The 14,564-nt window shown below is 39.3% G+C and overlaps 1 protein-coding gene across 1 annotated transcript in view; it reads left to right on the top strand.

Moving 5' to 3' along the window:
- The first annotated feature begins 8,804 nt into the window (after positions 1-8,804).
- The window catches only part of S1PR2 (sphingosine-1-phosphate receptor 2), a 61,375-nt gene continuing 55,615 nt past the window's right edge, over positions 8,805-14,564 (top strand). The window contains exon 1 of the mRNA XM_063449464.1: positions 8,805-9,364. The gene's annotated coding sequence lies outside the window, so the exon portion shown is untranslated. The remainder of the gene's footprint in view (positions 9,365-14,564) is intronic.

The following is a 14,564-nucleotide window of genomic DNA, read 5'->3' as shown; positions in this document are numbered from 1 at the left end:
ATATGAGGAGTTATGGAGAGAGGTTATATGGAGTAACAGGAGGAGTTATAGAGATAGGTTATATGGAGTAATAGGAGGAGTTATAGGGAGAGGTTATATGGAGTAATAGGAGGAGTTATAGGGAGAGGTTATATGGAGTAATAGGAGGAGTTATAGGGAGAGGTTATATGGAGTAACAGGAGGAGTTATAGGGAGAGGTTATATGGAATAATAGGAGGAGTTATAGAGAGGTTATATGGAGTAATAGGAGGAGTTATAGAGAGGTTATATGGAGTAATAGGAGGAGTTATAGAGAGGTTATATGGAGTACTAAGAGAAGTCATAGGGAGCGTTATTTTGGAGTAGTAGGAGAAGTTATGGGTAGAGGTTATATGGAGTAATAGGAGGAGTTATAGGGAGAGGTTATATAGAGTAGTAGGAAGAGTTATAGTAAAAGGTTATATGGAGTAATAGGAGAAGTTATAGGGAGAGTAGTTACAGGGAAAGGTTATTTATTTACCTTCTGCCATTTTATACCTCTAATTAAAACCTTACTTTTGTTAGGACATGCCAAGGCATCATGCTTTAGAAGGCTAAAATAGTAAATTATCAGTGCATCCCACCATGTAATAGCAGCAGAAGCTATTCACCTGCTAGCGCTAGGGAGATATCATCTAATTTCTGGGGCTGCACCCAGTTAATCAGTGTAAATCAAGTTGCCCAGTTGAGTGATTATATTTAAAGATATAGCCAGCACATGTAATCAGATTAATGTTGTGGCTGCCAAATTCATAATTAATATCATATATTATCCAAATTCATAATTAATATCATATATTAATATTATATAATAATTGCTAAGTGTATTTCTGATAGATGTATACATTTACATTTATCAATAAGTTTTGGATTATGTGTTTGCTAAAATACTATAGAGACACCCCCCCTCCTCCCCATAAAAATAAATACATAAATAAATACATTTGTTTGAAAGTTCTGTTTAGAATCATGCAATATGCAATTCTTATTTTGAATGTAAATGAAAAAATATTTTTTTAAAGGAATATGTGATTTAACAGCAGGGCCGGATAGGGAACAAAATGCAGCCCTGAAAAAAATTCTATACCGTCCAATAATACGTTGCGGCAACATAGTGTGCAGATATAGAGGTGGAAAAACTTAAAATTGAAAACTCTAACGTGAAAAAAAGCACTCATAGGGCTTAAAAAAATAACAAATGTATCTTAAGCAGACTGGCATATAATCAATGTTTCAGTCCAACTACATTGACATATTAAGGAAAGTTTGGTAATGGGACTGAAATGGTGAATGTATGCTGTTGCAAAGCTATAAAAAATGACGTTATCTTGTTTTGAAGTCCTATGACTGTGCTCTTTGCTGAGATCATCAAACTTGATAATCTTAACCAATCCAATGCTTTCCCATAGGAAAGCATTTGGAGGCTATAGTGCATGTGTGGCAAAACGCTGCGCTGCACCAATCAGCATCTCCACATAAGGAGGCAGTGAATCAATTTCTCCCCCAGCCGCTCCATGTGTTTTATTTACCTCCAGCCCCATCCATGTGTCTCATTCACCCCCCAGCCCCTCTATGTGTCCTATTCCACCAGCCCCTCCATGTATCCAATCCCCCAGCCCCTCCTTGTGTCTTATTCCCAACCTCCAGCCCCTCCATGTGTACCATTCCTCCCCCCAGCCCCTTCATGTTTATTACCCTCCCCACCCCCCAACCCCCAATGTATCTCAATGCAGTGGCATTTTCATTTGCAATTTTTTTTTTTTTTTTTTATCTTTTACAGTACTGCTATTTCAGTCTAATTTTGCAATTTGAGTGATAACTCAGCAAAATTCACATCTTAAGTAAAGGAAATGAGTTCCTAGGTGAAAAAAGCCACAACGCGCTTCTACTGTCTGTGCAACATCAATGCTATGACAAACGCTGACTTTTGAAATTCAAAAAGTGGCATATGTCCTTAGCAACGGTAACTAAGCAGTAAAGGATATAAATGTAACACTTTATTCTAACTTGTTAATTATGTATTTATTTTGCTTAGTTACCATTTGTTGTGGGCTTGTGTACACAAGAGTTTTACTAGTCAGCTGTACTTTTTGGAACTTTATACTAATGTTATTTATTGTACTAGGATTACAGATTTTTGACCTGGTTAGGAAAAAAAAAATGTATGCAGAATCCTTAATTTAAGGCCAGCCTGACCTATATTATATATACCAATTTATAGTAGGCCTATAAATTATTAAAAACTATGGACTTTTTACAAAACAATGAATTTAATTGTACAAAAGACAGATTTGTAAAATATATATTGTCCAAATAGCGCTCTGATCCATGCAGTATAGGGGAAACGCCACCGGAATAAAGTTCTGACCAGCCGCACACGTGATCCTATGCCCAAAATCGTTCCAGAGCAATGTGTGCTTTGGCTGGTCAACTTTCGGGAGCTCCTGTGGCCGAAATACGGGGTGTTCTCCCAGGCTCTCATGGAGCGTTTTTTGTTCCTCTAAGTTTCAGGCACCTTCCCTCCAAAAAGCACTCTCCTGACGGGTTGGCAAGTGGTTCAAAACACCGGACCAGGTTGATCGGGAACCGCAAGGTCACATAGCCGAAAACGGTTTCATAACAAGTACCGCTGAGCACCGTTCAGGGGTTAGGTCGCACAAACGATCCAAGGTGACCAGGAACCACAAAGTCCTCATGCTGAAAATAGTTCCGTAGCGGTCATGGTTAAGTACTGCTGAGGACCATTCGTAGGTTTGTTCATGCGAATGATCGCCAGGGAGCGAGCGTTCGTTTAAATTCGTTACAATGGAAAGTCCCGATCAGGGGCACTGAGGGAAAGCCGTTAAGGGCGGCAGGACAGGGTGAGTCGCGAACGGGGTCTCAGACATGGACCATAATCGGTGGGCAGGAGGCCAGCTTCCACACTCTTCCAGGAGTTCATGGCAAACGTTGGTGGGAAAGAGCGTTTGTCACAGTATATATTTAATATATATATATTTGCATATTATATCCAGTTTAAACAGCATGTTTTTAATTTTAGAGTCTATATTCTCTAATTGCTGGTCCCATAAAGTTATTCACTAAAGCGAGACTTTAACATGAGTTTCAGATTTAAGACCAAAATTGTTCAACTGAAACCTTACTTGACTTGGAGTATTTCACTATTTTTTTTCTACATTGGCCTTATATTTGAAATTCACTTTAAATGCGTGACAATTCTCACTTTAGATAATAATCCTACTAGCGGTGAATAAAGTATTTTCAGTGTTCTTGTACGAAGGTGTCTTAGTAAAGTGGAGGATGCATACCTGGAAGTAGGACTGGGCAGAGGAGATGATACCTGACCGGAAGAAGGATTGGACAGAGGGCTCAATACCTGCCAGTTCTTTGGGGAAGACCTGACAAATGATAAACCAGGACAGATCTAGGTTCCAAGATGGGTACCAGTCACCTCTGTTCAAATTACCGATGTTGTCCCCTAAACCTAAGGTAGACCGGCCATGTACACCCCTAACCTAATCCATCAAGGACAAACCCACCAAATCCCTCTTTCTAAGCCACCTAACCCCAAATTCCATCTCACTTAATTTCTACTAAGCACAAACAAACTGAAACAAAGCCACTTCATTCTACTAAGTATTACCCAACAACCTGTCCATCGTGGTTCCATCTACCTATATAGCATGTTCTTTCAGCTGTTTTGCAGTCAATCACCTTCTCACTACCTTCACATGTTACCAATTACTGCAATGGTACTATTAATTCTCTCTGCCATGATCTCCAAATTCCTCTGCTACCTCTTGCCTCATCTCCACATTTTAATCTTTAGATTGTAAGATCACGGACTATCTAGCAAAGTACTCTGGATAATAAATCTTCAGGGGTTAGATCTCCACTCATGGGCAGTATTGTATTGGTATTGGTCTGTTTATATTGTCGTGTCCTTTTCCTGATTATACGGTGCTGCTGAATATGTTGGCGCTTTTTTAAATGCCAGTAATAAATAAATAAAATTCGAAGTGAGTTTGAGTATGAAGAGAATTTCTAGGGTTGCATGCTAAGGGTTAAGCCACATGTCCATGTCAATCTCAAGGTCTCAAGAGAACAGTAACTGAAACATTGGTAATACTCCCAGAATTTCCAGCTACTAAAATATGTTAAACATTAAACTGCCAGGCATTGTGAAGCATGGTCTTTACGCTGGAAGGGTCACTGGCTCAAGTTACTGAACGATATGATGTAACTTCAGAACTGAATAAATGGTGATTTTATTCGAGAACAAAAGACAGAACTGTTGCTTTCTATTAAAAAGCACTGGCATGACACTCTACAGATTCTTTACCCCAGTTATGGGCCAGAATCAGTCTTGGGGGGCTTGGATTCCATTAAATTGAGGAAATATACAATGGAGCCAAATAGGGAGGTGGTGGATAAAGGTCTACATTCCCCTTGTTTCCTTCCTGCCTTAGTCATAGTGGAATGCCCCGTTCGTAATTAATATGATACTGTTCAATGGGAAAATGCAACATCCCTGTTGGTATATTGGCAAGGAAGCAAAGAAATACAATTTTTTGAATGACAAACGTCACCTTTACCTAGTTTCCTGGCATGACTTGGGGCATAGAATATGACGTCTTAGCCGGGGTTGACCACCTTACCAATAGAGGGCCAAAAAGGAGAAAAGGGAAATAATCTCTGTCCTCTTGGAATAGGTAAATTATTAATTGGATGAAATGGGCCTCTTGGTTGGTTGGGGACCCCAAACCTAACATACACCTGACAAGACCTGGAGGCAAGAAACATTTACAGTGCCGGGGTTACCTTTTATTGTATTAGGGTCACCTGTATTGTGTATGTAATACTAAATAGGTGATTTACACATATCATAAGTAATATTATTAAGTATGTAGGTGCCAGAATACCAGATGTATTGCAGAATGCTGAGATTCCAATATTCTTGTTATTTTGGTTTCTGAATTGCTATGGCTGCTCCAATCTACATTTAAATATATAAGAATAATGGGACAGGAAAACTTGTGAACTTATTCCTACTTCAGACAAACAAATCTTTTTTGACTCTGTGTTCACAAAGCAAGGATAGTAAGTACTATTGAGTTGGAGGCTATCAAAGTGCTCCAAGAGAAGGAAATTGAAGGTCACTTATTTTGCTGTTTTACCCACAGGTACCTTAAAGAAAATACTCGGGGTACCATAACAACCCAATCAAAATTAATATTTTCAAATATTTTTACATACAAGAGAATATACATATAATTTCATATAGATGATTTTACAATAATACCTGGGTTTCTCAGGCATTCATAAACATTTTAGGTCTAAGGAACACTCTGGAACCACAACAACTTCATCAGAATAATGTTGTTATTGTGCCAAGGGGTCCCTGGCACTAGCTTCCCCGTAGGGTTTAAACTGCTCACAAAAGGTTTATTTACTTTCTTTTAGGCTACGCTCAGATTCTTCAAAGAGGAAGTCTCAGACTGCCTCAGACAGGGGCGTCATTGAATGATGCTGTGAGCCAATCAGTAGCTTCCTATTTATAAACATGGCTTAAGAAAAATAAACGTTTCTCAAGCCGTATTGCGAATGGGGAGATGCTGACTGGTTTAGAGCATCGGGGCATCTTCTGATGAAGTTGCTGTGGAGCCCAGAGTGTTTATGAATGTCTGACAAAAACCCAGAGAGTATTGCAAAATCCTCTATATGAAATTGTATGTACTATTCACTATATACTATGTAACCTGATCTTAAAGTACGCAATTCATAATACGTCAACGTTTTTTAGTATTGTAATTTTATTTGTAACATCTTAAGTTTCTCTGTCATTCTTATTATTATGTAAAAAAAAATCCCCAAACTTTCCATCTTCAGATATAATTAAAAACACATCACTACAAAGATAAAAAAATTCACTGTTTATACCCATTGTGGTTTTATTTGACTATAAGTAATCCAGTTATTTTCATACAAAGTATGTGTACATCATGTGCTTGAATAAGTCACTCTCATAATCACTTTGTGTTCTTATATATGAAGGACCCATTATTCCTTTAAAGAGACACTCCAGTCTGACAATACGTTTGCAGAGAATTTATTAAAAATGTCAGCCCTGAGTTTCTTCTTCTTTTAGTAATCATGCTGCTTCTGAAAGAAAGCTGTAGTTTTTCAATTCTAGCAGGGTTTATGGGATATATTGTATAGCTGTTGTGAAACATTGCATTAATAAAAAAAAAAATGCAACTATTCAGCAAGCTAATACAAGCTGGTCCATGGCATCTATTAGTTTGCAGAGTCATTTCAGCAATGTTTTTTCATGAATGAAGCTACTCACTTCTGTACAAAAGCCTTATAAAATGAATGCCTGTACAAGTTACTTGGGACGTTAAAGTGACACTCTGTCACCTCAACCTAATTACTAAACATACCTTTCCTTTATTTATAAAATAATAAAATAAATGATTTGACTTAGTTTTACTCAGTGCTGCGGAAGCACCTCTAGTGGCTTTTAGGAAGATAGCCACTGAAGGAGGATTTAACACAAAAATCAGCAAAGCATTACATTGCAGGGTTAGTATCACTAATGCCACTTAATTATTATTATTTTTTTATTATTTATATAGCGCCATCAGATTCCGTAGTGCTGTACAATGGGATGAAGATGAAGGGGCCTGGGAAACGTTAGTAGTCCTCTAAACTTCTTCATGTCATTGCTACTTCACTGACTGTTCATCTTTCTCTACTATACAAGTAAGTTTGGTTAAGTGCTCCCCCCCCCTTCCCCACTCCCCTTGAGCACTCATAAAGTGAAAGAAAGCGAATGCCTTCAGTAATGGTATGCTGAAGCATATTAGCCACATTAGTACTCAGCTTACTCTATGTGACAGGTTTATTGCCACCAGGAAGGTCACAAACAAGGCTGGCATTTGACAGTTGTATGTGCATTTTAGTATTTTTTTTTTTTTTTTAGTATTTAGTGTTATCCATTGTTGTATCAAGGGTGATTTCAGTATATACTTTGTTGGGGCTATTAACTGAATTCCAGAACTATTCATTCCAGTGGGAATGGGCACACCTGTGGCATTCTATAATAGGGCGGTAGGGATGTAAACTATTCATGCTAAATTTAGGCCCCTCTGAGACCCTAAGGAAGGCATTTCATTAGAAAAAACAATGTGTAGGCAGAACTTTGCCTACTTACTCAATTACTTTAAAGTGGCACTGTTACCCCCCCCCCCCCCCTCCCCAAGCAAGATAAGTATTTAATAAAGATAAAATTTTTGTGAAATACTAATTGTGACTGTGTTGGAATGTCAACAATTTAATGTTGTTGGATAAGCTTACAACGTTATTTAATTATCTTTTTTTTATAAATATATTGAACATAAATAAATATATAAATGTATATAAAAATATCAAAATATTAAATCATTTCAAAAGCTCAAACAAAAATATTGAATTGAGGCCTAAAAAATAAATTTGGAAAAAAAAACAGCCGTTTACTCCAACCTCCATGACCACTGCTGTTTTTAGTAGAGGTCATGTCATGGTGGTTGGAATCTGCATGTGCAGCATTTCTGTGTGAGACAGTGACACTGCCTAAACAGATATGTCTGTTTTTTGTGCCAGGAGCTAGTTACACCCCTGGCACATGTGACTTAAGCAGGCCGGAACTCTGTAATAGGCTGCCTACTGTTAATTCTGTGCAAAAATTACGTCTGTCATCAGCTCAGGGGCAAAATACATAATCAGCCCAGCAGCGCTGGGAGCCCTCCCTCACTTCTGTGATTCTTCCCAACCTCTGAGCGGGTGAGAACAGTCCAATCAAAAGTTTTTCTTTGAAAGATGAAAGATGGCATGATGTTGGCTTTGGAAGGTATGTTTCATCTTTATTTACAGGGCTTTCAACATAATAAAAGGTAAAAATTTAATGAAGTGCCCAAAAAAATAAAAAACTGTTTGGAATAACCCTTTATTTTTTTTTAAAAGTTTTTTTTAAAGTTGGCTCTTTTTTTTCTCAAATGCACAAGAAGAAATCTCTGAAAGTGTTTCAGAATTGACGGTTTGGGGAAGGTTTCTATTATATCTTACTTTGGATGTTTGTCTAGAATTTAGACCTTTTCTAGCAGACACCAAACTGCTAAAACTGCCCCATAATTCCCTAAGTATAGTTGCACTTTTAAATCAAATTTAGATAAAATCAGGCTTTAACAGATGACCCAATATAAAGTGTGCACTATTAAGACAATAATTTTCATTATTAACTTTTGCCTGTGCTGGTTTTCCAAAAGAATAGGCAGCCAGGTGTTCCCTCTAAAAAGGTAGTCACAATTAGCCGCACAGGTGCCAAACTGCAAGGATCCACTTATGCCTACATTTTTTACTTCCAGCTAAACTGCACAGGACCAAGCTGCCCTTATCTCTGCATTAAAGCACGTTTTAACCTGTTACAGCCAGCAGACTAATAAAGCAAATGAAAGGGTTTATAAATAAGTCCCTGGCACTATGACAAGTCTTTTTATACCTCATGCTGTAAAACTTTTACTGTATATTTTCCCACAAAATTATGGACATATCAATTCCCTAATCTTTAATTGGGGGGGGGGGGGGAGTTAGTTGATCCAGACAGGAACCCTCCCCCTACCAGAGCAGCTGCAGTTAAATTTGCAGTTTCCATAATTAGTTAGTCCCCCATGCTGCAGATATAGCATAGAATAGAGTGTGTGTCTGGAGAGGGGGAGGTAAAAAGACTAAAGAGACAAAGGGGGAGGAGGCTGTGAGGGACAGACAGAGAGGGGAGTGATTGAGAACTAAATTCTGTGTATGTCCCTGCAGCTGACCACAACTTAGAGAGAGACTTGAGCTGTATCCATTTGCATGTTGTTATTTTGCTTTAGGTTTTTCCCACTCCCTCTTTTTCTAAGATCGCCCACCCTTTCTTCCTCTCCAAGTCCCAGAGCCAGAGGAGGAGAAAACATCTGGATTTTGTTTCCCACTCAGAAGAGGGGGAAGGAGTTAGGAAAAGTGAGAGAGAGAGAAATGGGTGTATTGATACCCCCCACTCTTGTGCCTTGGAAGTGGGATAGGGTAGGCTGAGGAGGATTTGAGATGCTGATTTGGACCAGGAAGGATTCCTATAGAAGAAGACCCGTTTATCAGTTTTACTTTGGAGTGTTCATTCTTCTCTCCTGGATCTCTGGTTGTGGTTCGGACACTCTCTTCAGAGAGATACATTTGGGGATTTACAGGTGCCATTGAGAAGTTTGGATCAGAGAGGTAGAGCTCATTGCCTCCCTTCTCTCAATGCTTCTTCAGCTGGGAAACTATTAAGGTGAGAGGGAACACAGAATACATGTATGTTTGTGCATGTATATGTTTGTCATATGTATCCATGTGAGGTGTAAGTCTACCTGAATTTGCAAAGAGATAAACTAGAATTAAAATGTTCACTGAAGCCAATATCCACATGCTTTAAAAGTCTCCTGCACAAAAAAAACATATACCCAAAGCAGTTTAAAGGTTGTAGATAGTGCTAGCACAGTACTTTGTATGTTGAGTCACTGCTTTGTAAAGTGCCATACTAGACCTTACCAACCTACCTTGCAACATACCTGGGAACTGAGATGAGATCACCCAAATAGCTCTCCAAAATATTAACCCTTTAATTGTATGCCACAAAAGATCCTTTGTCAAGACTCACAGCACTAGAAGGAACAAGGCATGCAGAACTATTGAATGGTGTCAGTTCGAGCTGGAATCTCAACTATGATAAACTAAGAAGAACAACATTACCAGCTCTGAGTATGATAAAATCAGTGCTAACAAAAAGAGGATTTGACGCCAGATCTTTTTGATAATCTGTCTATTCCTTCTGAGATAAGCGTAAATAAAATGTGCAGAGTTATACATAGTATATAAACATCCCTGCGAGCTGTGTCCTTTTAGTAACCAAAAAGTTGTTTGTTTTTTTTTGTTTTGTCAGTAATAGCAGAATTAGTTACTGTAACTAAACAGTCAATTAACAATCAAAGTGTATACAGTTTGAACAGTCTGCCAAGAAGTGGAAATGTAGCATTTCCTAGTATTCACATATGTACAGGGGACATTTAAATATGACTAGAGTCTAACCCAGTTCACATTGTATCCACCATGGAAGGATGAAAGGCTGAGTTGACTCACATGGTTATTTACAGAGGGAATTCCAGGTGGATTCAAAAGGAATTTCAAATTTAAGGTAAAAAAACCGAATTGGAAAAAGTGTCTGTCTCAATCAGTTATGCTTTCCGTTGAGCTACTCTGCCTTAAATTTGAAATTCACTTTGAGTTCTCTTTAGTAAGTAAACCTGGCAGTTGGGAATGTCACCTGCAACCCTGAGGTATGGACGGCTACTTGAGATAGTGTAGATCAGGGGCGGCCCAAAAGGGTAGAGCTCCACATGTTTTAAAACTACAGCTTCCATGATGCTTTGTCGTTCTAAAGGCATGCAAAGCAGCATGGGAGTTGTAGTTCTACCACATATGGGGATCTACCTTTTGGGCACCCCTGGTGTAGACGTCCTTCCTTCCTTACGCCTGGTGTAAACTTCCCTCTCTGGGGTGTGTTACTGCAAAAACTTAAGTTAAGGTGTTTTTCTAACTATGTTACTCTGAAACTTTGTAACTCAGTTGTCAATTCATCACAATTCATGGTTTAGTAAATAAACCCTTAAGAGTCTTACCATCATTCACATGTATGTTACTCCGTGTAAGCGGGCTAGCAGTTAACACCGGGGTACAGAAATCATGGGTTTTCTATGTGCACAATGGTAATTTCTAAAGTTTTTATTTTTAACACGGCGAAAAACCTTTTTTAGACTCTAAAAAGAAAGCAAAAAAAGAAAACGACCAAAGTGCCCTGTTGGACAATTGCCTGGCACCTAAAGGGTTCATATGACTGCAAAAAAAACAAAGATTTTGGGTGGTGAAAGACCGACGTAAGACAGCCTTCCTGGCACACTGTCAGATATGCCAGTTGTGCCAAACGTATAAGATGCCATGTGGCGGTTACAGGAGCCAGCTGTTCCAAACTTTGTCGCTGTCTGAAATCGTTCTTTATAGAGGCACTGCAAGCATTGGCGCCCCCTCTCATATATAATTAGTTTTATTAAATCCCAATCGTATACATGTGGCAGTATAGAGATGTATGTGGGCGCCCTCTGACACCAATACCAGCTGTCTTGTTCTGGTGATCACTAGTGTAGAGAGTTAGAAATCCCCCATCATGATTTCAGACACTGCTTGGTTTTGTATGTGGGAGTCTGGCCACACAGTTTTGATCCAAGGATAAGGGTTGTTTCACAATAGAACACGGGAAAAACAAATCTGCTCCTGTGGAAGTGGCTTTCAAAGCATATATACTGCATGTGGTTATGAATACAAATTCAAAACGTACCTGCATAACTCAACTGAGACCTTGGGAAAAGAGAAGCCTTAAATTCGAGGCCATTCTCATAGGGGTTTTCAACCTTCCTGAGCACCAACATCTCTTCTTAACAACCTAATAAACAGGCGGGCACATTCTTCCTTTGTAATGCACCTTTACAGAAAAAAAATAATAATTGATACACAGTAAAAACATTATTTACACTATTTGAGTGGAAGTTAATGCCTAATAAATGTGTTACTCTGCATTATTCTGCCTCTTTCTTCCCGACAGTAAATAATATTCTAGCAGTAATATGGATTTCCCATCTGTCCCGATCCAGAAGGACAGTTCTTATTTGAAACCTATGTCACACCATCCTAGGATTCCAGAGAAAATTCACTGAAAAGCGCAGGTTACACAAATGTCCACCTCAGGGCATTTCAGCCCAAATACGAGTGCTGTATTAGTGCTCTGTACTGGGCAACCTCGTTCAATTAATCAGTCTGTAATTTCACTTTAGTTAATAAAACAGCAGGAACTGCACTCCTCCAAAGGAGCCAAACACTGGGTTCTCAAACAAGATAGATAAAGTTCGCTGTGCCTTTAAAATCGTGCCATCAAATTCATGCACATAAATTGTTTAGCAGCAAACAAAAGTGCTTATTTAGTATTGTGCAAATAACACCTCAACTAGTGCAGTAAAAGTGAGTACGCCCCCTAGGAAATGTCCAAACTGGGCCCAATTAGCTATTTTCCCTCCCCGGTGTCATGTGACTCGTTAGTGTTACAAGGTCTCAGGTGTGAATGGGGAGCAGGTGTGTTAAATTTGGTGTTATTGCTCTCACACTCTCTCATACTGGTCACTGGAAGTTCTACATGGCACTTCGTGGCAAATAACTCTCTGAGGATCTGAAAAAAATAATTGCTGCTCTACATTAAGATGGCATAGACTATAAGATAAGGATTGCCAAAAGCCTGAAATTGAGCTGCAGCAAGACCATAGAGCGGTTTCAAAGGACAGTTTCCACTCCGAACAGGCCTCGCCATGGTCGACCAGAGAAGTTGAGAGCACGTGCTCAGCGTCATATCCATAGGTTGTCTTTGGGAAATAGATGTATGAGTGCTGCCAGCATTGCTGTAGAGATTTGAAGGAGTGGAGGATCAGCATGTCAGTGCTCAGACCATACGCCGCACACTGCATCAAATTGGTCTGCATGGCTGTTGTCTCAGAAGGAAGCCTCTTCTAAAGATGATGCACAAGAAAGCCTGCAAACAATTTGCTGAAGACAAGCAGACTAAGAACATGGATAACTGGAACCATGTCCTGTGGTCCAATGAGACCAAGATAAACTTATTTAGTTCAGATGTCAAGCATGTGTGGTGGCAACCAGGTGAGGAGTACAAAGACAAATGTGTCTTGCCTACAGTCAAGCATGGTGGTGGGAGTGTCATGGTCTGGGCCTGCATGAGTGCTGCTGGCACTGGTGAGCTACAGCTCATCGAGGGAACCATGAATGCAAACATCTACTGTGACATACTGCAGCAGTATGAGACTGGACCACAGCACAGTATTCCAACATGACAACGACCCCAAACACACCTCCAAGACGATGGACTGGCCAAGCATGTCTCCAGACCTAAACCCTATTGAGCATATGTGGGGCATCCTCAAATGGAAGGTGGGGGGAGCGCAAGGTCTCTAACATCCACCAGTTCCGTGATGTCATCATGGAGGAATGGAAGAGGACTCCAGTGGCAGCCTGTGAAGCTCTGGTGAACTCCATGCCCATGATGAATGGAAGAGGACTCCAGTGGCAGCCTGTGAAGCTCTGGTGAACTCCATGCCCATGATGGTTAAGGCAGTACTGGAAAATAATGGTGGGCACACAAAATATTGACACTTAGGGCCCAACTTGGACATTTCAACTTAGGGGTGTACTCACTTTTGTTGCCAATGGTTTAGACACTAATGGCTGTGTGTGGAGTTATTTTAAGGGGACAGCAAGTTTACACTGTTATACAGGTTGTACACTTACTACTTTACATTGTAGCAGAGTGTCATTTTTGTTCAGTGTTGTCACATGAAAAGATATAAAATATTTACAAAAATGTAAGGGGTGTACTCACTTTTGTGAGATACTGTAAATACCCCTTATTGACTTTTTTTTTTTAATCACTGCTGACACTTTTTCAACATACACCGCTCTTTCTGTTGTCAACCACAAGAATCTCCCGCGTCCGGGAGCTCCCAAACACTGGAGACGACTCAGAGTCTGCAAGCAGAGCTTTCAGTTCCTTTTGAACTCTCGGAGACCTACGGCAACGTAATTTCCTTGTGACACAAGGCACGTAAATTATGTATTGCAATGTATGGGACGTGGGATTCACCCACTCTAAAATTGTGAGTTTGTTACTGTTATTCTATTGCTAAAGAATCATGTGATCATACATTGTATCAGGGCCAACAAGTTGGTGGAATGTGTAATTAATAATGCCTGTTTAACTCCTAGGCCAGTGATGGGTAAAACCCAAAGGATACTTCAAGACCCTTACTTAAATACTAGGGGAAATAATAAGTGTGAACTATATCAACCATGATGCTCAGAAAGGCAGCGCAACATAAACTCTTGCAATTGTAACCTGAGACATTGCAACTCCTTCTACTCCACATGTTTCTCCTCACCCTCCCAGATGTTCTTCTTCAGGATTGAGAGAGAAATAAGAAAAGACAAATGAGTTTGGAGCTTTTCTTGTACACTAGTAATCATGGAGATTTATTCACTAAACAGCAAAGGGTAATATTGGAAAATAATAGAATAAAATAGCAAAATTGCTCTTGGATTGGTGAATTTTTTCCAAACCAGCACTTTCTGCCTACATTTTGCTGGTATTCAGTAAATACTCTGCACAGAATTAACCCTTTCCTCTTTAATTTCATACACAAGCTGCAGTATAGCAACAACTGGAAAAAACTTTTTTTTTTGTTTTTGTTTTTTTTTAAGAATTTGGAACATTTTAATATGCTATTGCCTCAAATTTACATTGTACAAGTTATTTGGTGAAAAAGGGCTGGTTTGCAACATGGTGTCTTTCAACCTGTAATGGTGCAAACCGGTTTGTCTTCAAA

This window comes from Pelobates fuscus, chromosome 3, assembly GCF_036172605.1.
Source record: "Pelobates fuscus isolate aPelFus1 chromosome 3, aPelFus1.pri, whole genome shotgun sequence".
In the NCBI taxonomy this organism is placed as follows: Eukaryota; Metazoa; Chordata; class Amphibia; order Anura; family Pelobatidae; genus Pelobates; species Pelobates fuscus.
Note: the sequence above shows the minus strand (reverse complement) of the source record. Positions and strands in the feature narration are given on the sequence as shown.